Genomic DNA, 27502 nt, shown 5'->3' with positions numbered 1-27502 from the left:
GCACTGTATTTACTACTTTATTATAGTTAATCTCATTTGATCTGATTAACTAAATATTCTTCATTAAATTCTATGAGGCCAATTAGAATTATGATCACAACCTCATTTTATAAACTAAAAAACATGAGTCTGAAAAACACTGAATGAATTTATAAGACTTTAGAGAATCACTGGAAAAACTAACACTAAATCTTGAAATTGGTTAGGCCCAGGGGTTTATAATTGTTTAGTCCAGGGGTCAGCAAATTATGGCCAGAGGTCAAATCTGGCCCACTGCCTGTTTTATTAAAGCACAACTCACTGATTTATGACTCTGAAAGATGATCTGACATAAGGAATATTACAAACTCCAAATCCTTATTTCCTAAACCTCAATAAAGAATAAACATGCTGAAAATATTTCCCAATCTTGTTATGTTGACAGTATTTTGATAGATAAATTGTGTATATATTTGTCAGATTAATCAGATTTTAAAACATTGAAGCATATGGACATTTACTAATCTATTTTTTAACTCTATGTCCTGATGTTCAAGGACCATTTGATTATAAGAAACAGGCACAACGGAGAAAGTTTAAGTGAAGACCGAATCCAAGGAAACTGCAGAATCCAAGGACAGGAGAAATCACTGAGTTTCATAGCTGGAATGGACGAAGAACTCGGAAGCTCTCAGAGCCCATGGCCGCTTATTTCTCCAGCCCTCCCTCTTTCCAAAACCACATGATCTCTCTCTCAGTGCTCCCTGCCTGTTTATCAAACACACATAGCCTACAACGAATGCCCCTAAGTGGTGGCATCAGTGGCTATATGACCTTATACATCTAGCTCCTGTGGCCATTAACAGTCTCTGGGTCAATTTCCTTGTCCAAGCATCGAATGCACAATTGCTGGGGGAATATGTGATATAAAGGTCTGTCCCTTCCCATGTTATGGAGGGTCAAATCTCCAAGAAGCCTGTATGGAGGAGAATAAATGACTGTCATCACTAACATGCCCTATGAAAATGATTCTCAGTGTGATGGGGGTGGTGTCTATTCCTCAGATTGCATTGTAACACTGTTATGAACCACTATTTCTCATAGGAGTATATCATGGCCTTTAATTTTGCTTGTCTGGATAAAAGGTAAACCATGCTCTAGTGTGATTTATAATAATGTACTATGTTAAGGAGAAAAGGCTTTGTTATTTGCAGAAATATTATATCTGAAACTAATGCAAACACACGATAAATGCAGTTCTTTAAAATATTTAACTAGGTATATGTTCTTAAACAACTGATAATTAAATGGAGTCACTGAGATGATGATTTCATTTCTTCGATGTGCTGTAAATGTCACTTTTCTTTTGGCTTCTTAATCTAACCTACATATTTGCTTCCCTACTGTGTATTTCTTATAATATTTATGCTTAGCAAAATGGGAATACCAATAAGCACTACAATTTTATAGGCCTATCAAACAGCAGAATGTCTAGTCTATTGGTAGACTTTAATGATATTACCATGTCTCTGTCCCAGAACACCTTGTAGCCATTTTCCAACACATTCGTAGGATTACATTTATAATGCTGTATTAATCCATTTGCAAACTCACATCTGAGGTCATAACGTTGACCTGCAAAATTAACAGTATACTCGTGTTGTTCATTCAGCAGCTAAGTATAACCTCCAATTATTTTATAATTGTTTTGATGAGTGTAGTTTCTTTTGTACATGAAAATGATAATACTTTCCCAGATGAACTTACACTTGGATTTTTCTCCCTTGTGAAAAAAAGACTCACATTTGTAAATTAGTTAATCCAGACTGGTAGTGTTTTCCCAGACCAAAGGACTGTGTCTTCCTCTGTAAAATTCTAGTTTGGTCTATGAGTAGACTGTGATTTTGGACTATGGAATTATATGTGTCTGTGCATCATGTAACATTTGCTGAGTGCCTACAATACTCAAAGCATTGCTAGAAATTTGTAGAACAAAAATGAATACGATAATCACTGTCCTCAAAGAGCTTCTATTTGTTAGGGAAAAGCCACTAAACCATCTAAACCTGATTAATTGTGACACATGCTATAATAGACTAGAGGGATGGACAAATGCCATGGGAGAACAGAAGAGGACTCTGTAAATTATTCTGGGAGTGAGACAAGAAAAAATGCATATGACATGACCTTTGACTTTGGCCTTGAAGGAAGAAAGAAAAATTCAGGTAAAAGAGAACAACATGAGTATGGTGACCTGAGGCAAAATAATTAAATTAGTAAAAGGAATGTATCTAGGATGGATGCAACATATTGGAGAAAGAGGTAAGAAGTAGGCTGAATAAATAAGATGTGACCGTGGTATAAAAAGGCTTGCATGCCACTGTATGGCATTCAAATGGATCATAAAGAAAATGGAAAACCACTGAAGTTTTTAATTTAGGAATTTACAAAAGCATATTTGTGTTTTAGAAAAATAATACATGTGGCAATGTGGAGGACTGATCACATTGCAGTGAATTCCATGAATATTCATCTAGTATCAATCTAGTTTTCCTCATTCTATAATAAAGATATTTATCCATTTACTAATTTAACAACTACCATGGGCCAAGAATCCTATATTGAGTTATCATGACCAAGTATATATTACCACCATTGATTAACTAATGTTTAATTCCTTTCAACTTCAAGAAACCCCAATATTCTTAGATTTCCTTGGTACTAAAACTACGAGTGACTTTCAATAGTAGTTAAGCCTCATTACATCAAGTTTGCTTCTTGGTATTTATAATTATGCAATATGGAGGTGTATATCATTATTCAAATTATTTTGAAAGTCTCAAAAAGAGAAAAAACACAAATTACCAACATCAAAAATGAAAGAGGAGGACTTCGCTGGTGGCACAGTGGTTAAGAATCCGCGTACCAATGCAGGGGACATGGGTTTGGGCCTTGGTCCAGGAAGATCCCACATGCTGCAGAGCAACTAAGCCCATGCGCCACAACTTCTGAGCCCGCGTGCCACAACTACTGAAGCCTACGAGCCTAGAGCCCATGCTCTGCAACAAGAGAAGCCACTGCAATGAGAAGCCCATGCACCGCAATGAAGAGTAGGCCCCGCTCGCTGCAACGAAGACCCAACACAGCCAAAAATAAATAAATAAATAAATAAATAGATTTTTTTAAAAAAAGTGAAAGAGGAAATATCACTACAGATCAATTAAGATATAAGGAAAAATTATCAACAGCATTATGCTAACAATTCCAACAACTCATATAAAATGGACAAATTCCTTGAGAGGTACAAATGACCAAAACTAACAAAAGAAGAAACAAAGTCTGAATCATACTATGTCCATACAACTATTGTAGAATTCCATAATTTAAAAGTATCCTCACAGGGACTTCCCTGGCAGTCCAGTGGTTAAGTAAGACTCTATGCTTCTATTGCAGGGGGCACAGGTTTGATCCCTGGTGGGAAAACTAAGATTCCCACATGCCATGCACAGCGCAGTCAAAAAAAAAAACCAAAAGTATTCTCACAAAGAAAACTCCACGTCCAGATGGCTTCACTGATGAAATCTACTGAATATTTTAAAAAATAATGGCAGGGGCTTCCCTGGTGGCGCGGTGGTTAAGAATCCGCCTGCCAATGCGGGGGACACGGGTTCGAGCCCTGGTCCCGGAGGATCCCACATGCCGCGGAGCAACTGAGCCCATGCGCCGCAACTACTGAGCCTGCGCTCTAGAGCCTGCAAGCCACAACTACTGAAGCCCACGTGCCTAAAGCCCGTGCTCCGCAACAAGAGAAGCCACCGCAATGAGAAGCATGTGCACTGTAACGAAGAGTAGCCCCCGCTCGCCGCAACTAGAGAAAACCTGCACGTAGCAACGGAGACCCAATGCAGCCAAAAATAAATAAATAAAATAAATTTATAAAATAAAATAAAATAAAAAAATAATAATAATGGCAAATTTACACAAACTCTTTAAGAAAATAAAGGAAGAGGAGGGGATACTTACCAACTCATTTTACGAGAATAGCATTTACTATGATACCAAAACCAGGCAGAAGCATTACAAGAAAACTACAAATCAATTTCCCTACAGATTTAAAACTTCTCAGCAAAATATTAGCAAGTTGAATCCAGCCATGAACAAAAAGGATATTACATCATGACAAAGTGGGACTTACCCAGAAACGTGAGTCTGGTTTAATATTAAAATTATTTTAAAAGTTTAAAACCTGAGATTTAGAACTAACATAAAGCTTCAATAAGCATACATGGGGTAAATAATTGATAGAGGAATGCTAATCCTCAAAACTGTTGTCTTATTTTTTAGCTTAATGGACTGGGACACAGTCAGATGCATAGAGAGCACTGTGCAACTCAAGCCTAAGAGAGTCTGCGCATGACATCCCCCCGACACTGCCCCCCCTGTAACAATGATTGCTTTATGTGTGGGTCCTGTCACAGTAAAGTTGAGCAAAGAGAATTTTTCTCTTAATCTGGAGTCTGACTCATACATACGTTATCTCTAGAACTGTTGCAACTGTTTTGTTATAAGAGTGAAGCTGGAAGGCCTTCACATACTAAAAAGGCCAGTGAGAGAATCATAAAAAGAAAATATAGAGATGAAGCCCATATCAAACCTTCACAAAGGCCTTTATACATCTGAACTTTTTCATAGAAGTCAATTAATTCTGATCTTGGATAGATTATTTTTTATTAACTAAGTAATAAATAACCATGGAACAAAAATCTGAAAATACAGATAAGCCCACTCTATTTCCATTGCTTTTGCATTTACCATAGAAATTTGTCCATAATATTTAACTTAAAAAACATAAAATTAATCAATATTTGTGTCATCCTCCTGAGCAACATAAGGTCTCTAGAACACTTTAACTCTGATTATCCCTTATAATTTATAGCTGTATATTTTAGGTATATCTTTTTTTAAGCTCCTCAAAATTATTTTTTTACAATGTTTACTTAGATTTACCTATATTTTACGTTTTGTTTTATCGCCTATTCTTGAATCACTGACCACTGATTTGGGGTCACTTTCTTTCTATATGAAGCACATATTTTAGAGTTTCCTTAGGTTAGGGATTGTTAATTGCAAACTCTCAGTTTTTGTTTGTCTGAAATGTCTTCATTTTGCCCTGGTTTTGAAATATGTTTTTGACAGTCATACAATTCCAGGGTGAGAGTTATATTCTTTTAGCACATTAAGATTATGCTACTTTCTTTTGCCTTCCATGGTAGCTCTCAGTCAAATTATATTTTCATGGTAATCTACTTTTTTCTTTTAAGTTTCCTTGTCACTGGTGTTCTACATTTATCTACAACTTGGCTGGGGGTATTTTTTTCTCTTACTTTATGCTGTTTGAGAATTGATGTGCATTTTGAATATTTGGATATAGGTTTTTCATTTGTTCTGGAAAGTTCTCTATCACTAACTCTTCTAATGTTCTGCCTGCCCCATTCTATCTCTCATCTCTTTCTAGAATTCCAATTTGATGTATGAGAAATCTTCTCACTCTACCATTTGTGTCTCAATGTCTCTTCATATTTTCTGCCTCTTTATATATCTCTGTACTACATTCTGTCTAATTTTCAGTACTATCTTCCAGTTCACTAATTCTGACTTCAGCAGTGTCTAATCTGTTTCTAAAGCAATGTATTGAATTTTTTCAAGTACTACATTTTTCATCTCCAGAGGTTATATGTGATTCATTTTCAAATTAGCTCGATCATCTTTTAGTCTACTATTTCTTTAAACATATTAAACGTACCAATTGTGTTAATAATTCAAATAGTTAAGCTTTTGTGGGTTATTGATTCTGCTGGTTCTTTCTCATTTTGGCTATGCTTCCTTGGTTATTTTGTGATTTTTCATGGTGACCTAGTCATTCTTGGAATTTATCTGTAGGACTTTTTTGATGCCTGGATTGAAGGCATTATCCTTCTGAGAGGATTTGTGTTTACTTTTTCCAAACCCTAGGACACTACTAATTTGGCATCACTTTAAACTTATATTTACCTTGAAGTTTTTCAGACCATGTGGGTAGTGTAAATCCAGGCTGTAATCCCTAGGGGTTGACTTGTGTTTATGAATTATGAGGAAAGAATTGTCCTCCTACTGTGCCAAAGTTTAAACACTACAATTTTCCTTGAAGTTCCCTTACAAAATGGGGAGTAGGGTGGGTTTATTTCACCATCACACTGATTAAGTGTACAGATTCACCATCAGTTTTTTGTTTACTTTCACATTGAGTATTCTGCATCCTAGTGAAATATAAGAGTCTCAAAATTAGACTCCCCAATTTGAGAGGAACTTGGAAATAATCTTTGTCCCTTGTACTCCTCAAGACCTGAAAAGTAAAGTTCAAATTCAAAAGATTTGGCAATTGCCCCCAAAGTGAAAGACATTTTCAGTGTGTTCAAGTTCATGTCTTCTCTTAGTTTTGACATCTATGTATTCCATACTTTCTTGCCATCTCACCAATGTATTTAAACACAAATATCTTATTTTTAAAATCCAGGATATTAGGGGATTTTTTTGGTTTGTTTTATAGTGAGAGCATCAGTCTGGGTATCTAGTCTATCATGCTGTCAGATATGGAAGTCCTCTTTACATGTCTTCTCTCATGTTATTCCATTAGCTGGAAAACTCTCTACACCATGCCAGTTACAAATTTATCACCTCAGTTCCAAACTCACTCTTCATTGCCTGCTGTGCAAAAATGCAACTGTGCCTTTAAAATAGTTTTTATTTGCCAGCTGACATAATGCTAAACTTTGTCAATAGAGGGTGGTGGAGACACATTGCAGGATGAAGGGATTTTCCTTCCAGTTCCCAGTCTGCTCCTTTGGCAGGCATGTGAAGCTTCTCCAGTACCAGGTTCCAGCAGCGCTCACAATTTCCCGAGTGTCTGGCTCCTATAGTGCCCATGGCTTCCCAGGCACCCACCTCCTGCAGCATTGGTGACTTCAGCTTTGCCAATACCAGGGTCCTGCAGCTCAGGCAGCCTCTTCAGTGCAGGGCAGTCAGCAGCAGGGAGCAACCAGCAGCTTTCCCCAGCACCCTCTTGGGCTGTTTCCTAGCAGAGTGCCTTCAGTGAAATACCTCCTTGGGAACAACTTCCCCCTACACCCCAGAGACTTCTGTCGCAGCAACTTCTCTGCCATTTCTGGGTCTCAGACCTGGAGTAGAAAGGAGGAGCCCCCCCTTGGGTATATTGCTAGGGTTGAGTAGTGGTTGGTCCTTTAGAGTTCTCTTTACTTCTATCTAGCCAACCTTGCCTTAATCATATCCCCTGCTTCTTTTTTTAAATTAATTAATTAATTAATTAATTAATTTAATTTGGGTGCACTGGTTCTTTGTTGCGGCACACGGGCTCTTCGTTGTGGCAGGCTTCTCTAGTTGCAGCGTGCAGGCCTAGAGCATGTGGGCTCAGTAGTTGCAGCACAAGGGCTTAGTTGCGGTATGTGGGATCTCTGCCGGCACTTATCCCACTAATTGAAAATATCATTTTTTTAATATAATGTCACCTACTATGAGAACACACACTCTTGGGAACAATTTTTAATCTTTCATTCTTAATGCCTAAATGCCTAATCCAATTCACAGTAATTACTATATGCTCAAAAAAAAAAATTGCTGTTGAATTAACTGAATACTTGCAAATCATTTAGTCTCTCTAATCTTCAATTTCTTCCTCTCCTAACTGGTATCATTAACACCTGTTCCTAAGATGGACTAAATGAATATTTGTTTCTAGTTCCTTAACACAACTAAAGGCAGATCATGCTACTAAATGTGTTATTTCATGTGGGAAAAAAATGAAGAATTACTCTTTTAGTAAGATTTTATTTTTCAAATAGTATGATTAATTATAGAAAGAATAAAAAAATTATAAAGAAAATAAAAATTACTCAAAATATTACTAACCAGAGATAAAACTGTTAACATTTTCATGCAGTCATTTCTAGTACTTTTTCCATGAATATTTTAAAAACCAAAATTAAGAAAAAACTATATGTATAGCTTTTTTACCCTGCTTTTTCCATTCAATGTGAGAATATTGCTATGTCATTAAACACTCTTTTACAAACATGTTTTTTTTGGCTATTACTCCATCATATGAATTAACCATCAAACATTTATCAAGTTATTTGGATACATGATGTTTTAAATTTTTTGCAATTAAAATAGTATTAAGATAAACATTCTTAAAATACCTACACACATCTCTCATTGTTTCCTTAAAAGAAATTAGTGGTTGGATATACTGGATCAAAGCATACAAATATTTCTATGGTTTTTTGAAACTATTGCCAAATTTGCTTCTAAAAACTATGCATTAATTTGCACTCCAGCATGAGAATAGCATTTCAGCACATATTCAGCAAACAAAATGGTTTGAAAAAAATTGCCAATTTAGTTGTCAAAAATACTATTTACTTTCACTTGTATTTCTTTTATTTTTAGTAATGTGCATGTTTTCAAGTTTATTCCTTTCGATGTTAAGTATCTATTTATATGCACCCTGTTTTTAAAAATTGTGATCAGCATATTTTTACTTTTAATTTTTAAAAGTTCTTTATATATTATGGCTATTAACCAATTTTTCATATATTTTGAAAATTTTTTCATATCATTTTCATTTTAGTTATGATAGGTCTGTGAAATTAAAAAATTTTATAGTCATTATCTTGATTATGTATTGAATATGTGCTCAATCTCTTTCCTAGTGTTTCCAGCATTGATTCATGCTAAAAGCATTCTTCCCCATCCTGACATCAGAGAGTCACCTCTATTCTACCCTTTCCTATCCAGTACTAGCTATTTTATTATTTCAGTTTTTAGTATCACATGAGGTAGAGTATGACACTTTTTTCTAAAAATATAGTAATATACTCATTACTTGATAATCTGAAAGTTAACCCTAATATATTTGCAAAATCTGTAGACAATACCAGGCATTTGGGGTGAGGGTGGCTGGGATTCGGAGGACCTGAGCTGCTATGTGCTTTAAAAAAACCTAATAATAAATATGGATTTGCTTTATTTGTTTTAGGATTGCCTGATAAAGTGTACAGTGTCCATAATGGCCTAAACTTTTATCATTTATAGGTCTTTTATTACTTATTATTTTCATTAAAGAGATCATTGTTCTCAACATGTGAGTGAATCCTATCTGCTAACATGAATATTCCTAGCTTATAGATGGTAGGCATGTTAATAGTCAGTTGTCTTTTGAATTTGAAATACATTTGACCCTTGAACAAAGCAAGGTTTAGGGGCACAGACACGCCTCACAGTCAAAAATATGCATATAACTTATAGCTGGCCCTCTATATTTGCAGTTCCTCTGTATCTGTGGTTCCTCTGTATCTGTGGTTCTGCATCTGCAGATTAAACCAACAGGGGTATATGCAGTACTGTAGTATTTACTATTGAAAAAACCGGCACATAAGTGGACTCACACAGTTCAAACCCATATTGTTCAAGGGTCAGCTGTACTGTCTTTGCTCAAGGTGTGTGTGTGTGTGTGTGTGTTTTATGTTTGTGAAATATCTGGCAGCAATTCCAGTGGAGCTGACGGAAATAAAGGATGGCTTTACGGGGTTTTCTCCCTACCCCATTCTTCTGGCTTCCAATACATTCTACTTTTCTTGCTTGTCACAAGTTGAGTTGGGCTGTATGAGGACTAAGGATGTTTCTGGGGTGTTCTATAGGTATGATATATATTTTTGTGGAATGTATTAAAATTCCCCAGGAGATTTTGGAAACACCCGCTACATTGGAGTTTGCTATTCGTTTCCCACCAGCAACCCAAAATATCCTCAAGGCTTCTTAGAAACATAGACTGGATCAAAGGTTTTATTGAAAACAACAAACTGCCATGCTGGGTAATTTACTCAGAAAAAGAGAACTTAACTTAAAAAATATTCAGTAGCTCAGGGAATCTCTAAGAGGCCTGGAGAACTAGGACTAGAGGCTATCCTGACAGGTAAAGTGCTCCAAAACATGCTGAAGAACTGGCTTCATGGTGTGGCCGCCACTGCAACTGCCACTATCCCATTACCAGGATGGATTCTGAGTAGTCTCTTCTTCTTCACATCCTGACTTTGACTCAGAGTCTACAGCGCATGAATCTGATTGGTGGAATTTATGACGTAGCTGCAAGGGAGGTTTGGAAAGTGATTTGCTAGTATTTTCGGTGCCTAAGATGAGAGTGGCCCATCTTCTGAGGAAGCAATACAGATGCTTGGTAGACATAAAGAATGTCAAATGTCCATTCCCTAGACTGATGCAGATGAACACCCAGTGTTTTTATAAGAATTGACATTGGATGACCAGAAGTTCTCAGAGGGATTGATAATATCTCCATATACCATCTTGAACTTCTTATTTAACAAATATTTACTAATAGAAACCTACCATGTACAAGGCATGATACAATGTGTAAGAAATTCTTGCTGTCCTCAGGAGACTACAATCTAGTTGTGGAAGCAAGACTTCTATCAACAAGATCTTTAAAGGTTGATGTAATTAAAACACAAGAGCAATGCAAAGTAGTGCATAACTGTTGTTCAAAGCAGAACCTGAAGGGAGGACTTGGGTCAGGCAGTCTATTTTGGAGGTGATCCCAGGAAGCAGAAGTGAGGGGGTAGAAAAAGAGTGAGGGGGTAGGAAAAGTCAATATAATAGTACAATTTAGAGGTCATTGTTGTAGACAGTGGGGGCTCATTTCTGACAGGATCTCTAAGAAGCATACAGAATAGAAATTTCCACAGCAGGTGAAAGTATTTATCCACTGGTTCCCACATCCTGTTTTTTAAAATTAGTTAATTAATTAATTAATTAGGTTGCACTGGGTCTTAGTTGTGGCTCATCAGCTCCTTAGTTGTGGCACATGGGCTCCCCAGTTGTGGCATTTGAACTCTTAGTTGCAGCATGCATGTGGGATCTAGTTCCCTGACCAGGGATCAAAGCTCTGAGCCCCCTGCATTGGGAGCACAGAGTCTTAAACCACTGTTCCACCAGGGAAGTCTCCCGACATCCTATTGATGAAAGCTTTTTTCCAAGAACGATAACTCTTCCACACTTCCAGGATGGGCTTGTCCACAGCACCAGGTCCCTTGTACTGGAGAAAGTTTCGTGAGCAAGGGAACTTAAGGTGGATGAGTTGGGATGAGGTGAGTCTGAGCTTGCAAGGGCCCTTCTACCACAGCTGTAGCTGAAGTCAGAGGTGAGTCAGAGAGAGGTGATAAGGGCACTAGAGATGCCTGTCAACCTACAGAAATACTTGATAGAGGTGAGGCATTCAAATGAGCACAAGGTCACTGCAGGCCTGGGTGTTTAGGGAAGCTTCCTTAAGGAGGTTGGACTCCAGCTGAGCCTGGAGAGAACTGATGGAATTTCTCATGCCAGAAATTTTGCAACACATCCAGATTGGAGTTTTCCAAAGTCTGGCTGTGCTAAAGGCAGCAGTTATATATTCCAGTGCATTGCACCTCCATGATTCAGCCTATGTACTATTCCGTGCAATAACATTACACTGAGGTGACGGCATTTAGGCATCTTTCAAATACCTGCCTGGGCTTTGACACCAAAAAATATTCCCTCAATTCAAGTGATTTTAGAGTACGAGAAATTCCAATAAGGTTAATAGTGGTTATTTAAAAAGTCCTCGTAAACAAAAAACACAACCCATGATAATTTAACTTAATGATAATTCTGATAAAATAAGCTATTGCCACTGAGTAAAATAGGTGACACATGTTTCCCTCTGAATTTTCATAACCTTGCTTATGAATCCGTAAAATAAAAACAAAGAAATTTCTTATACTTAGCCATTATGTCAAAGTATGTATATCAAAAACAGTGTTTATAATCTTAATGTAAAATAATGTAATGTAAGTCTTTTGAGAAATATTTTTTCATTCACCTCATCTTCGCTATTTCTGTCAGTATAGTCTACTCATATTAGAATAAATAAAACTCCATTTCTCTTAAAATGTATATGATATAGACTTTATCTAAACCCGTCTTGCATACACCCCAATGTGTTTTCAGACTTAACAAATAATGGATTTACAAATGCCACTGGCGTGTTTGGTTATCTCCTTCCTTCTCTTACACTTACTCACTGGCACTGAAGTGGGATTCCTTACTCCTCACTCCTCTTTTGCCCCCTGTGAACAACCTCTTTATGAACAACTGCTAACCTGACCTAAGTTGATGATACTACAGAAAGGCATAGAAATATGTATAAGAATCCCATGCCCCCAAATCCCATTTCTTCCCCTTTTCCCTCGGGTCAGTGATAGCCCCATGTAATTGCTCTGTGTTCTTGCCACCTCCACCCCACCCCCCTTCCTCTTCCAACATCTCAGATGATGGTAATTCACCACCAGAGACATCTGCTTACACTTAGAAGTCCTTTAAAAATGTTCTTCTTTCCTTGGCTTCCCCAACTTTTGACAGTTTCCTCAGGAAAATGCCTGTCTTTTTGCTCAATGAAATGAGATAATATTCTTGAGTGTAATTTGTAAATTATAAAGCAATAAACAAAGGCAGTTTATTGTTATCATTTATAATCTCCCCAGATAACCCAAGTCAGGCCTGATGAGTAGCGCCCATGATATGTGTTTCAGAAAAAAAAAAAAAGATAATTCCAAAGTTTCATAAATAAAGTTTCCTTTCTCATTCCAAAAGTATACATACCAATTGAGGAATGTAATAATCTATAAAAATGGAAAATAAAATGTGCCCTAAATCTGACCACCCAAAATTAGCCCAGTTTTTTGCTCCTGTCTTTTTATCTACGCATATTTTCCTATAGGTATGGTCATGTCTATAATTTTGTAGCCTGCCCTTTCAGTTAACATCATAGTATAAAAACTTTTAATGTTATTATATACCCCATTACATCCTATAGAAGTAATATTTTATTGAAATTTTACACAATAAAAATGCCAGCACAATTAACCTCTTAAATATTTTAAGGTATTCAGAAGTTCCCTTTAAAAGCACCCATAAATTTTTCCAGCTATCCCCTCTAATTAAACATGCCTTCATTCAAACTCACTATTAAAAATAAAGACATGCACATTAAATAGGTTAACTGTATGGTATATAATTATATCTCAATAAAGCGGTTACTAAAAAAATTACAATAAAAGCAAATACAAATCCATTTCCCCCTAAATGTGATTATATTTTATCTACTTGATAGTGTGACAGGATCACTTATTGAAATATTAATTTGTGTTTTGGCCTGTGCGTTTTTCTTTGCCCTCAATCCCAGATGTTAGTCCCAAGATTTTGAATTTCCTTTCTTCGGAGGTATTTGCATGACCAAGTAGAAGCTGCACGAACCATATCCTCCTTCCAACTTGGATAAAATTCTAAACTCACTGAAGAGCTTATGCAAGGTTTCTTAGAGATGGACAGGAGAGAGGGAGGGTCCTTTTAAAGTAACAAGAGGGAAAAAGGAGGGCTGCCCTCAACCCTGGGAGAAGTCAAGGGTAGAGGGGGAACAGGACTCTGGGGCAAGTGGCCCTTGGATCGGGGTACCTGGCAGGGCTGGGTCCCAGGCCCAGACATAACTTGTCTCACCCAAACTTGGCTCGCCTCGGCAGCGTATCGAATTATCCATCCGAACCCCTGAGACAAAAGGTCCTCATGGGCTGGCACAGGTTCCAGTGGAAACCAGGGTTGATTGTAGGGTCAACAGAATAGCTTCCCAGGAACTTTGTGATATCAAGAGAACCCGGCAATTTTGCATGAACCCTCGCAGGCATGGGGAGTCCCAGCAAGCACATACTACAGCTATCACCAGCCTGGAGGTCAATGATGCAGACGCAGGTTTAAACTGGTTTATCGGACAAAAAGAAATGCAATCTCTTTTATTAAGAATATTCATGTTGGGCTTCCCTGGTGGCGCAGTGGTTGAGAATCTGCCTGCCAATGCAGGGGACGCGGGTTCGAGCCCTGGTCTGGGAAGATCCCACATGCCGCGGAGCGACTGGGCCCGTGAGCCACGACTACTGAGCCTGCGCGTCTGGAGCCTGTGCTCCGCAACAAGAGAGGTCGCGATAGTGAGAGGCCCGCGCACCGCGACGAAGAGTGGCCCCCGCTTGCCACAACTAGAGAAAGCCCTCGTACGGAAACGAAGACCCAACACAGCCATAAACAAACAAACAAACAAACAAATAAGTAAATAAAGTGAAACCTTTAAAAAAAAAAACCATGAGGCACCATTTAAAAAAAAATATTCATGTTCACTACACTAGTACTGCAACCATATAGACTGCAATTATTTTCTAAGTATCACCTCATATACAATATTACTAATCAATTTTTTAAGGAAGTCTGTTATCTCCCACAATGGAGTAGTATTGCTCTATTTTAAACCTGAAGGGACCTTGTAGATCTAGCCTATCCCCGTCATTTTACAGATTAAAAACTTGAACCTGCAGAAGGTTAGGTGAATCCCTTAGAGTCACAGGTTTGAATCTGAGCTAGAATCAAGTATCCTTACTCTTAGGCAGTGCTCCTGTACTTTCTCAGAGTAGGATTTGCAGTCATTACATTAAAGTGCTCGTAGATTGATGAGTTATCAAGTCCGGCCAGGCAGCCTTGTAGTTGTCTACTCTATCCACAGAGATGTTGAGCTGGATAATCATCACAGGTTTACTTGTGATAAAGCTAGGCTTTAGTGCAACTCACTTGAGAACAGTGGGTTTTCAAGTTTGTACAGATCACCAAAAAAGTCATTGCAACCCAAGTCACACACTTACCATGGCCCTTCTCCCAAGAACAGCCGTGAGCAACTGTCATCATTATTGGATATTGTATAAGAAAAGCACATTCTTCCCTCATTTGTTTCTTTTAGTGTTCCTACAGTGATTTTTGAAAGACACACTTTGACCTACATTTCTACTACTTCTATAACATAACGATGATGTAATTCAGAAGTGAAGGACCAGCAGAAATAACAACAAAACATGCAAAATCAGAAATATTATGAAATAAAAGAAATGATATATCATGCAAGGGTTAGTGGTACATAAGGATATGTAATAATGTGAAAGATTATAATGAAGTAGATGCTTTTGCTAGTTGTACATGGGTTAGAAAAATCATTATGGAGTGATGTAAGTGTGCATGGTTTATCTTGACACGTGCAGAACTGTGCTGCTTTTCATTGTCATCCTTTGCATGCTGGTTAAACATTTGTTACACATTTTATCACCGTTGAAGCACTTTTCGTACTCACTAACTTAGAAGCAATTTTAAATTCCCACCCTGGGAAAATAAAACTGCCATTAGAGGAAAACACATTTACGTTGATTTATTCCTATCAATACATTTTAATTCAAAATATATTTTTCTGATTACACCTTTGTTCAATAATTGCAACTACACAGTATGGTTTTGTTGAAGGAATCAAATGTGATGTTTATCTTGTAACCTCAATAGATTTTGTATCTGTTTGTGAGAGTGTTTTTTCTCATTATAAAAATGTAAATATGTTAACAGTTCCCTCTGACAAACAGATTATTTTGTGATATTACCAGGTCACAAATGTTGAAGTTAAAGTTCAGAAATAGGGATGTCAGGGACAAATTAGGGGTATGGTATTAACAGATTTAAAAATACTGAGGGAGATGCAAGAGGAAGGGGATACAGGGATATATGCATACTTATAGCTGATTCACTTTGTTATACAGCAGAAACTAACACAGCATTGTAAAGCAATTATACTCCAACAAAGATGTTAAAAAAAATACTATATGTAAGATAGGTAAGCAACAAGGATTTACTGTATAGCACAAGGAACTACACCCATTATCTTATAATAGTTTATATGGAATATAATCTGCAAAAATACTGAATCACTATGCTGTATACCTGAAACTAACACAATATTGTAAATCAACTATACTTCAATTAAAATAATAAAATAAATGACTTTTTACCTTAAAAAAAGTAATAGAGGCCAGTGGCCAACCAGCAACCCTGGCAAGACCTCATAGGGTCGAAGACCTCTGAGGAGTTTTCTCAGCTCAGTATCAGGTCCTGAGTGTTGCGGGACCAGAAACTTGATATTGTCAATGTACCCAGACCTGACCAATTCAAGTAATGCATAGTTCATAAATTCTCAAGGGACTGATCTATAGACCCAGATGCAGATTTACTCCTTTATAATGGTAGGAAGCACTTGGGATATGAAGTCAGCAGAACTGCATTCTGATCCAGGCTCACCACTACTACCTGTGAGGGCAAGTTACTGAATTTCTCTGAGAATCAGTGCATGCATCTGTAAAATGCAACTGTCATGAGGAGTAGAAGAAATGTATAAAGTACCTAACACAATGCCCAGTGCTCAGTGAATGGTGGTTATTATGAGGAACATGATAGTGGTGATGACAAAAAGGAGGAAGAGGAGGAAGAGGGAGAGGGAGAGGAGGAGAGGAGGCTGCAGGAACCACAAGAAGACTTGTGCTGGTTGATCAAAGACAGTCAAGAGAGAATTAGAAGGCACTTGCTTAGTAGAGAATCAGAGCAAAGTGTATTGAGTTGAACATTATAAAAGCTTGGGCCTTCAAGCCATGAGGATCTGGTAGACTCACCTCGACTCTAGGGATACGCCTGTCTGGCAGGCAGGATAAGTTGTTTCTATTCCAGAACCTAGAACAATGTCTAGCAAATGGTACTTAATAAATAGTTAATGGATAAACAGGTGGAGTACCCCAACCCGGGAGATAGTGATAATTTCTTTATCTTTGGTTCACCTTTTTCTGGACTCAGTAGAGGTATTACTCCCTCCCATTTCTTCCCAATCCCCACACTATATGACCACAGAATTTCTTCAGTAATATAATCAAGTGATTCACAGATTTCTCTGTTATATCATTACGTTTAGACATTGATTAAACTCAAATCACTTTGTCATTCACTGCAATCATATTTCAAAATTCTGTGAGTTTTTCTTTATAACCTAACGAGTGCTTATGGTAGAGACTGGCTAAATGCTCCTGAAACTCATGTCTTCTTTTTCCTGGGCACACAGCTAGATTACATTCTCATGACCACGACTGAGCTCTAACCATTGGAACATGTGACAAGTAATGTACATTTCTTCCTTGCCTGGACCATAGAATCTTCCTGTTTGCAATTCAGCTCTCTATCTTCCTTTGTCCACATGCTGTAGAGAACCCAGTAGCCCTAGGAGATGGCAGAATCAATGAAAGGAAAAGCCTGGGTCTCTAAATAATCACATGGGCCAGAGTCTGCCTCTCTTTCATTGGATTGCAATCTAAATGAGAAACATATCTTTACTGTGTCAAGTCACTGAGATTTGGGGGTTATTTTTATAGCAGTTAGCTTGTCCTGACTAATTTAGAACAGTAGTCATGTCACTTAACTGATTTTTATTTTAAATATATATATATTTCTTGAGAATATTAAAAAAGATATATATTGGTCTTATGGAAAAACCCGACCTAACTTTTTGGCCAACCCAATACATATCTTGAGAACTTGGAACGATTCATTTTTTTCCTGTATTTCATATTTACATGGTTACCCAAGCATGGCCTCTTCCTTCCTCTTAGTCCTTCCTTTCATGTCCTCTTAGTCACCCATTTCACACCAAATCAATCAATCAGCAATCAATTCTGCCACTAAATATCCATTTCTCTTCATCCCCACTATCTATACCTTGCTTATTAGATCCCTGATTTTCCCACCTGGATCACTGAAATAGCCTCCTATATTTTCTACTTGCCCTCAGTCGCTCATTCCTTTGATTTATCAGCCAGCCTTTGCCAGAGTGGTCTTTCTGACATGAAAATCTGATTTTGTCATTTCTTTGCTCAAAATTCAGTAACTCTGCATCACCTCTCGACTAATATCAAAAGAAATTAGCCATCTTTTAGAGCCTCTTTGCTTATGTCTTCCTTATCACACACCTTAAACTATTAAAGCTCAATGGTTCCCAAGTGTGAGTCTAAAATACCTGGTTTCCTAGGCATTACTGAAAAGAGTTCTGGAATTCAGAAGAGGTCCAGGCATTATTTGCTGACTAAACAAATGATATAGCTTAAATATATATGCATTACTACTGAGTGAACATATATAATGCATGCAACTTATGTGAGTTACTTTTATCACCATCATTTTCCAAATGTATTTATTTGCTATTGTGATTAATAAAATAAAATTCCTTTTGAATGAAACTATTTGTCATATATTTCTAAGTTGTAGGATATTAAATAAAGCTACTGTCACATGCATCGGGGGCTCAATGTTTTGATGTTAAAAAGGGATCCACTCTTGACTATTTGGGAACTACTGCTGTAGCCAATCCAAACTATTTGCATTTCCTTGAATGGACAGTGACATTGATTCTGTACATGTGGTGGATTCTGTGGTTTGGCTTGATCACCCTCCATCCCATCGTACTTCTATGGTGCCTTCCTGTGCTGCAGAGACTAGAAAGCTAATGGCCTTCTTTCTCAAATTCTTTTGCAGCGAAAGTTCTGAATGCACAAAATAGATGCACTCCTGTGAGATTTAGAAATTTAAAAAACAGAGCTGAGGCCATCTTCCTGCTCTCCTGGCTGTTTTTCTACTGGCGAGTAATTTTGCAGAGATCCTTTTCTCTAGGAGACTCCAGTGGCACCAGCATCAGGGATGCCTTCCTGATTCCTCATTAGAGGATGGTAACATGTTCTCGGTCTGAATAATTCCAGTGATGGCCTCAGTGGGACAGTACTATAGTCTTTCGGGAATCATTCCTGGTAGGCCAGCCGACAGCCCATTCTTCTGGCCCTTCCATGATTTTATCCTAATCACTCATGGATTTTCACCTTCTTAAAATGACTATATTGGTTTCTGTTTCCTGCACTGAACTCTGACTAACACAAGTCTTGGAAAATATTGCTCTGTCTAACATGGAATGCATGTCCCCTCTCAACCCCTCATCCTCTTGTTCTCAGTTCAAGTGTCTTCTTTTCTAGGAAGCATTCACCAACCCCTGCAGCTGAGTCAAATACCTTCTTTTCTGTCCCAGTCATAACCGTAGGATGACACTTCTCACTATTGTATAATAATGGTCTATATTTGTTCATTACTTGTCTATAAAAATTGACCAACAGGACTTCCCTGGTGGTGCAGTGGTTAAGAATCCGCCTGCCAATGAAGGGGACATGGGTTCGATCCCTGGTCCGAGAAGATCCCACATGCCGTGGAGCAACTAAGCCCGTGCACCACAACTGCTGAGCCTGTGCTCTAGAGCCCGTGAACCACAACTACTGAGCCCATGTGCCACAACTACTGAAGCCCACTCACCTACAGCCTGTGCTCCGCAACAAGAGAAGCCACCACAATGAGAAGCCCACGCACCGCAACGAGGAGTAGCCCCTGCTTGCCTCAACTAGAGAAAGCCTGCATGCAGCAATGAAGACCCAATGCAGCCAAAAATAAATAAATAAATATTTTTTAAAAAAATTGACCAGTAAAGCTACTTTTTGTTAGTCGCTTATTCCCAGGTAGGTGTACTGTAAGGGCTCATGAAGTGAATGAATGAAGAAATAGGAATTTCCATGAATAACAATTAACAACCCATAAAGAAGGAAATGCAGTAGCATGGGAGAAGACGTGTAGTTTTTCTTGCAAAATGGTACCATGTGCAAGTATATATAAAATCAGGCAGGCCTGAAATGCCATAAGTCTATATATGTTCTCCTTAGACCCCTAACAAAGACAGCCATATGGGCTAGACCAGGGATTGGCCATTTTTCTCTGTAAAGGGTCAGACAATAAATATTTTAGGCTTTGTGGGCTATATGATCTTTGTCACAACTACTCAACTCAACAGCCATGTTGCTGGTTCGAAAACTGACCCCAGACACTGAGGGCACAGAGAGACTGAAGAAAGAAGTAAGCCACTCCAGACTGGTAGGTGGCAGGTTTAATAAGCAATGGAACTTACACATGTCTCCACACCTGCCCGCCAGAATCTTAAAAGTTTATACAGAGGCCTTACCTGGGGTTCAGTCACGTGTTCAGTGGCGATGGTCTCAACAACACCTTGCTCTCTCAAGGCTGCGTCCCTGGAACAGCTCCCACTGAGGGAACGGTCGGCAGAGGTACCTTCCAAGACAGGGGAGCATGTGAGGTGTCTCTGAGTGCGCAGTTACGCCCTCTTGATGACCTCATCCAACACACACACACACACACACACACACACACATGTATATATAAAACAGATAATATATAAATAATGGGAATGGTTCTGGTCCAGTAAGTCTTTATTTACGAACACTGAAATGTGAATTTCATATAATTTTCATGTCACAAAATATTATTCTTTTGATTTTTTTCAACCATTAAAAAAATATACAAACCATACAAAAATAGGTCGGGAGGTGGCCGGTAATAAGGGGAAGCATATTTGGCCTGTGGGGAATAGTTTGCCAGTCCCTGGTCTAGGAGATTAAGGAAAGGTCTGGCTTTACAGTTTGGAGTGACTTTGGTTTTTTTAGTGGACCTTTGTATGCATTTCAATTTAGTCCCATGTAAAATGAAGATTATATCACTTACATAATAACATATTACTCATATAATTAACTCTGATATTAAAATAATAATTGCTAAAATGTTTTGAGACCTTGAGGATAGGACTTTGTCACTCGTAGGTCTTTTTAAGTTCCTAAGTACTGGATTAATTTAAGTGTTTGATAGATAACATCGAATAGTAAGGCCTTGATGTTCTATGTATTTGGCAAAACTGCTGGTGAGCAGTATGTGGTAAGAATAGTCTCCCCTTCATTTATCGCATGAAAGGTAAAGAGGCACAAATAATATGTGGAAGATTACCACCCCGCTTTCGTTCCCATCCAGAAATGGACAAATCACCTTAATTGCAGTTTTCAATAAAGCAGATGTCAAGAGTTTTTAAGCCCACACATTATACCTGCTTTAGTTTCTAGGAGAAAATTTTTCTTGGAGTTTTTCAAAGACTCGTGTAACTAGAGAGGTGGAAGGGACACCCCCCTCTACCCACAACTCACAGGTGAGACTGTCCTGGACGTAGACTGTTAAATGGTAGTTGGTGGCAGGACTGGGGCAGACACTGGTCTCTGATTCCCACTGCAGTGCTCTTTCTACTTTATCAGGCTTTAGAAAAAAATTATCTGCTTTGTTTTAATAAAAGTTGTCTAAGGTTAAGTCCAATCATGGGTTTATAACTAAATCAGGTGTTTCCCTGAGTTGCAAAGGATTTCTTTTATATCAAACACAGAGATATAGTATAAGAAGCCCTAATTTCTTATTTCTTATTGATGTCACTAACCATTCCCCAAGGTCCTGAGATGTGAAACCAAGGAGAGGGAAGGATGAAGATTCAATGGCCTTAGTAGAGACTAGAGGTGAGTGAGGTCAGAAAGAGATAAGCAGAAAAACTGTTCTTGCCACCTAATGGACAACATCACTAAGCTGTCTTCTGCTGCTTTCCTGTTGCATTTGAGAAATTAAGGAAGAACATCCTACTTCTTTTAGGCATTCCAGCCTCTCATTTTTGCCTAAAATTGCCCAAGTATAATGAGCTCTGCACAACTTCACAAAAAAAAAAAAACCCCAAAACAACAACAAAAACCACACAGTTCCCACACCCTCTGTGTTTAAACAACTCAGGGAGACCTATCTTGATCATCTTATTTAAGACTGGAACACCTCTACCTCTACACCCAGTCTCCATTCCCCTGATCTCTCTTTTTCCATAACACTCATCCCACTTAGTATACAACGTAATTAACTCATTTATTATGTTTATTGGCTATTATATTTCTCCCCGCAACTAGAATGTAAGCTCCCTGATGGCAAGGATTTCTGTTTAGTTCTCTGTTTGTTTACCTCAAATAGTACCTTGCACATAGTAGGCGCTCAGGAAATATTTGTTGAATTAAAAAACGAAAATGAGAAAATGAAGAATAGGGAATTAAGGCATGTCTTGATATATTACACGGTTATAATTGAAAAAGACTTGGACAAGATGCAAAGAAAAGATGGGGACAATAGAATCATATGAAGACAAAGGAAAAGAACACTTATTGAGCACTACGACATGCCAGGGACAACACAAAGAGCTTTATGTCCATTACCTTATTATCATAGCTATTATTCTGTTCCTTCAGTTGATGAGACTGAGGCTAGATAACTTGTTCAGGTTCATACGACTGGTGAGGGGTGGAGCCAGGGCTCAATACCCACACCTGACTGCAAAGCCCATATGTGTCCCCATTGCTTTGTAGCAGACTATGTAATGCCATCCCTGTGAACCAGAGTGCTGGTGGAGCCAGCTCAGCATACAGGCCTGATTTTATTAAACTGGCTAAATGGACAGGTTTCTTTTGTGGGACACTAGCAGATTCATGCTGAACAGGTTTTGCTTTCCAAATTTACCACATAACAAATCTAAAAACATTCTTAATCAAAAGTAAATTGGGATTGTTCATTCATGAATCAATCCCCCAAACCATGGAACTCAAATATCGGAACTTGTCATGTTGCCTGGGCAGTAGAAAATGGCTTAGTGAGTTAAGTACTCACAGGTTCAACATATTGGGGCAGCCAGCATCAGACCCACTTCCATGGCTTACCTGCTTCTTTGCCTGCAATCACTCAGGCTATATAAAGGTAGAGGTTTCTTCCCTGACTTCATAGGCATCTTTCCTTTTCTACTCTTCACCCCACAACTCGAGTTGATACTTTCACACATATATATTTTTTCTGTTTACAAATTGGGACACGGAAATATAAGTTTCACTGCCTTCATGGCTAACGAATTTCTAGAAGCAGAAGCAGACAGTAATCACAGGTGTCTGGCTGATGTGATCAACATGGATCTGGAGCAGTGATCAAGATGGAAGGGTCAGGGATATACAGGTTGGGGATGTCATGGGGATATATGCCAGAGATATCTGAGACTTTAAGGACAGAGGAAAGTGGGGTGAGAAAGGCCAGCTTTAACCAGTTCAACCATGGAGAGGTTTGCATAAACCGGGGGGGGGGGTCTTTCTGGATCCTAATCACACATTTATTCACACTTGCTCCATCCCTAGCCCTTCTCTCCAGTAACAGGGGTAAGGTAACAGTTTAGCTGTAACCACAACAAGCAGGGAAAGACAATTGTTTCTGAAGACTAGAAGAGAAAATAAATAATCAAGTGATTTTGAATGGTTGTTATGGCATAAAGAACAAATAGTTTTATGTCCTGTGAGGGTTTTAGGGTGTGCCCCATAAATGTTTCATACAAGCTATCATTTAAATAATAGGCACAACCTGATGGAGCTTGGGGAGTAGAGCTGATTTGTGAAGCATCATTATTTATGTGGTCTAGTCATTCTTAGGTGTTGACAAAAATAAGGTGTTGATAAAAATAAGCTGGGTTGGGATATTTATTTAAAATTCAGAGACTTCTTCACACGTCAGGGCCAGGAATCTGAATTTGTAACAAGTCACCTGGGTGATTCTGATGAACCACATTTTGAAAGATGCTATCATAAGGCTGCCGAGTACTACGGATGCAATGGTGATTTGGAGCTAAAAATGAGTTCATGTTTGACTACAGGACTACAGACATATTAAGAAAACTAAATGAGGGAATTCCCTGGTGGTCCAGTGGTTAGGACTTGGCGCTTTCACGGCCAGAGCCCCGGTTCGATTCCTGGTCGGGGAACTAAGATCCCTCAAGCTTCGAGGAAAGCTAAACAAGTCAAATCAGAAGAGCATAAATTCTCTTAAATTCTCCAATGTTACCAAATAACTGTGAATATCACTATATTTTATAAAGAAAGCAGAAGGAAATATTTAGTTCATTCCATCCATTGTAATCTCTGTGCCACCATATTAAATTTTAGCAATCTTCCAAGAATGGCCTTCCCAAATCTCTCAAGCATTTTAACTATCAACCTCAGAAGATAAAATTTCTATTTATCTTCCAGGGCTCCATATCACTGGACACAAAACATTACTCTACATGACAAGCCACACTTAAAATGAGCTACTATTTATTGAGTGTCAGAGACTGTTTTTATATGCAGCATCTTGTTTAATTCTCACAATAAGCCTGACAGGTAGGGACCATTATAATCTTCATCTTAGAGTTTATGAAACTGAGGACTAAGGCTTAGCAGGTTTAAGATGTTTGTCCAATGGATGGAAACCAAATTTTGGTGGTGAGCATGCTCTAGTGTATACAGAAGTATAAATATAATGTTGTACACATGAAATTTATGTAATGTTATGAACCAACGTCACCTTAAAAAAGAAAAAAGAAGCTTATCCAAAGTCACATGACTAGTAAATAGCAGAGCCAATGTTTGAATTCAGATCTTTCTGACTCCAGAAGCACCAGCTCCTAAAGCTCTAAGCAAATCTGTCTCCACTAGAGTCTTCATTCACACACACCTTATGAACATGCACAGATAAAGCAAATGTCAATACAAATTGCATAGCTTACCAAAGATACACAACCCCAGCAGAGTAACAGGTCTATTTCATAAAAAATGACATAAGATCAAAATGTAATTATGCCTCTCCAAAATATAAATAAAAACTAAAATCTACATCACTATCCAGTGTTTGCCATTCTTGCTAGACATGCTTTAACTATGGAAATGGTGATTCTTGTTGCTAGCACGTAAACTTTTTTTGTTCAGTGTAGCTGCCACCTGAAACCTCCAATGCGTCATATTTTCCGACATATCTTCTTATAACCACCAATACTTAAACTTTTTTGTTGCTGTTGAATACTCCTAATACATTTAGCCTCCTACTGAAATTTCTGAAGTGAACAAAATAATCTCTCCCAGCCACTCACTAGTACACACAAACCCTAGAATCTTAAAAGAAGAATACTGACCACAAAAATCATAAAAAGGACATGTCCCAAAATAGCATTTCCTTTTATGTAGAATACAAAGCCAATCTAAGAATCTAAAGATCCCATAATCCAGCCTTTTTCCTTAGCGAAGGAAAACCTCTTCACCCTTGAAAACAGCTAAAGCTCTAGCACCCTCAGATACTGCATTTGCTCCTCTACTTGTAGATTCCTTCAGCACTGTAAACTGGCTTGCTCTGCCTCCATCCGTGATTCCAAGGAGCATTTTGTATTATGTTGTGTATTGTATCCATCTCTGCTGCTAGACCATGGGCTCCATTAGCACGGGACCACATCTACTTGGTATCTCTTACAATAACCACAGTACCTGACGCAGAGAAGGCACTTCATAAATGCTGTTGAATGAATTAATGGATGCGTGACCCATGAAACTTAGTGGCTCCTAGAGCTTGGTTATTTCTTCCGACCTCACCAGGAGAATAGTTTGAACTTTAGTGGATGCCTCTTTCTACTTTACTTCACTTAGGATTGAAAAGCCACTGGTTTTGCAGACAATCACCAAGAATGCGGACCAGCTCCTCTCTACTCATCACTTTGCAATACCTGTCAGATCACTGGCCATTCCTCTTTTGGAGTGCTAGAGACAACTCCAGTAGGTGAAGGCAGATACAGCCTCCAAACTGGGAAGGGAAGACTGGATACAGTGGTGGGGGATGAAAAAGGGAGAGCTTTCTGCTGCCTGCTTTTCTCTTGTGAACAGAGCAAGTAAGACTGGAGAGACGCAATGGGACTCTACTGAGCAGTTAAGGTACAGTGGGAAGATACCAATCATCTAAGGCAGGGTGGCCAAAGGAGGCCTCGTCTGGCTGCAGCCATTGACTTTGTTATGTCTGGAGCAGTTGGGGACTTAGAGGGCAGAGAGACCTTTATCCCCCTGTCTGATGCTGGGGACCCAGATGTTGCTGAAAAGCCTTTCTTCTTCTAATTCAGAATTGTCTGCTTAGGGAAAGGTTTCTTTTATATTTATTTCTTTTCCCTCTTTAGCTCCTACTCAGGTCACATCTAAATGTAAAGTCAGAGCCAAGGGTGGGTGAATTCTGAAGTCATCCCAGCATAACTTCTCTTAGAATATACCTTTCTTCCTTCCCTTCCTATTTCTTTCCTTATTTCCTTTCTTCCCTTCCTCTCTCCTTCTATATTGTGACAAGCAAAGTTACTCATTTCATTTTTCCTTCTCTCAAATAGCAGTGGCCAAAGGTCAGCACTTTAACAGACTTGTAACAGTCGATCTGATATTTGGAAAGAGGACTTTAGCAATCCAACAGACTAGAAATCTTGGTTTTTGAATGAAGAAGATGGTATTATAAGAAAAAGTGTCAAATGATGGAAAAGGAAAACATCCCTTTGCAAATAGCTAAATTCTCCTAAGACCTGGAGTCGATTCTTCCACTGTAAAGAGACTTCAGTCGGATTTCAGGTAACATTTAATGCTTCCTTTTTAAGCACTGTCACATTGTTCTTTTAAAGCTGTCCTTTCTGGTCAGCCATCCTCAATAGATTTGTTTTTGTCAATAACTCCATATGGTGAGGGTGAGCCTAGAAATGAATTCATATAAAAAACATTATTTAACACAACCTTTCCCCCTTAGTTTTAGCTCCATTACCTCAGAACATCACTGTTTTAGTTAACTTCTCAATTGTATGCCTCTCCTGTCTGTCCCATCCCACTTCAGGTAAAAGGAACCTTTCTCATGAGTTGTACTTCCCGCATTGCAAGTGCAGCTTCAGAAAATGTCCCTGGCCTATTGCGTATCTCCAAGCCCTGATAATCTCACTTCGTTTGGGGTTTAAGTTATAGCTTTCTGTTGGTTGTTCCTTGCCGTAACTTTACCTGTGTGGTGATTCTAATAAATCCCCCTTTTATTTAGCTAGTTTGAGGAGATCGCTGTAGAATGTAATAGGAAGTAAAAATAAGTTTAAAAAAATTTAAGAGACCACCTAGACACTCTAGATGTGTTCAGATTTCCGAGCTCTATTGAATAATACCCGAGAGTCTTGAGAAAATATGCAGTTAAGTTTGCACCAATGGAAATCCTTTCTGGAATGAGTCAAGGGATATAACAAATAAATAAACAAACATACAAGGAAATAATTTATTTCTAAATATATGTGAGTATAAAAATCAGGCCATAAACACTCTAGTTAAATTTCTTGGGATTAGGGGAAGAAAGGTGGATTCTGCAAATTATACAGTCGTAAATGAGATACCGAGCCTAGATAATATTCTAGAAAGTGCTATGTAGTGGAATGCCCATTATATCCTCCCATCCCTGTCCTCACTTTAGAGGACAATTTCTGCTTACAAACAAACACCAAGAGAGCAGCCCTCCATTATAGGGGAGTCCTTGCCCCTCACCTGGTGGCATTGACAGCAAAGGAGGCCATGTGTTTTTGTTTCCACACCTGATTGTCCTTACTGCACTTGAGTTCTGTGAAAGACCCCAATATTTGTACAATTAAGTTCCCTTTTCTCTTAAGCTTATCTGAGTGGCTTTATGGTCCTTGGAACAAAATGAAATCTGACTA

At 38.4% G+C, this 27502-nt stretch overlaps 1 protein-coding gene across 1 annotated transcript in view; it reads right to left on the bottom strand.

The window, feature by feature from the left end:
- LOC137766472 (uncharacterized) overlaps positions 1-27502 on the bottom strand; it is a 738098-nt gene that overhangs the window by 702500 nt on the left and 8096 nt on the right. The window contains exon 2 of the mRNA XM_068546810.1: positions 20060-20166. The gene's annotated coding sequence lies outside the window, so the exon portion shown is untranslated. The remainder of the gene's footprint in view (positions 1-20059; positions 20167-27502) is intronic.

This window comes from Eschrichtius robustus, chromosome 6, assembly GCF_028021215.1.
Source record: "Eschrichtius robustus isolate mEscRob2 chromosome 6, mEscRob2.pri, whole genome shotgun sequence".
Taxonomy (NCBI): Eukaryota; Metazoa; Chordata; class Mammalia; order Artiodactyla; family Eschrichtiidae; genus Eschrichtius; species Eschrichtius robustus.
Note: the sequence above shows the minus strand (reverse complement) of the source record. Positions and strands in the feature narration are given on the sequence as shown.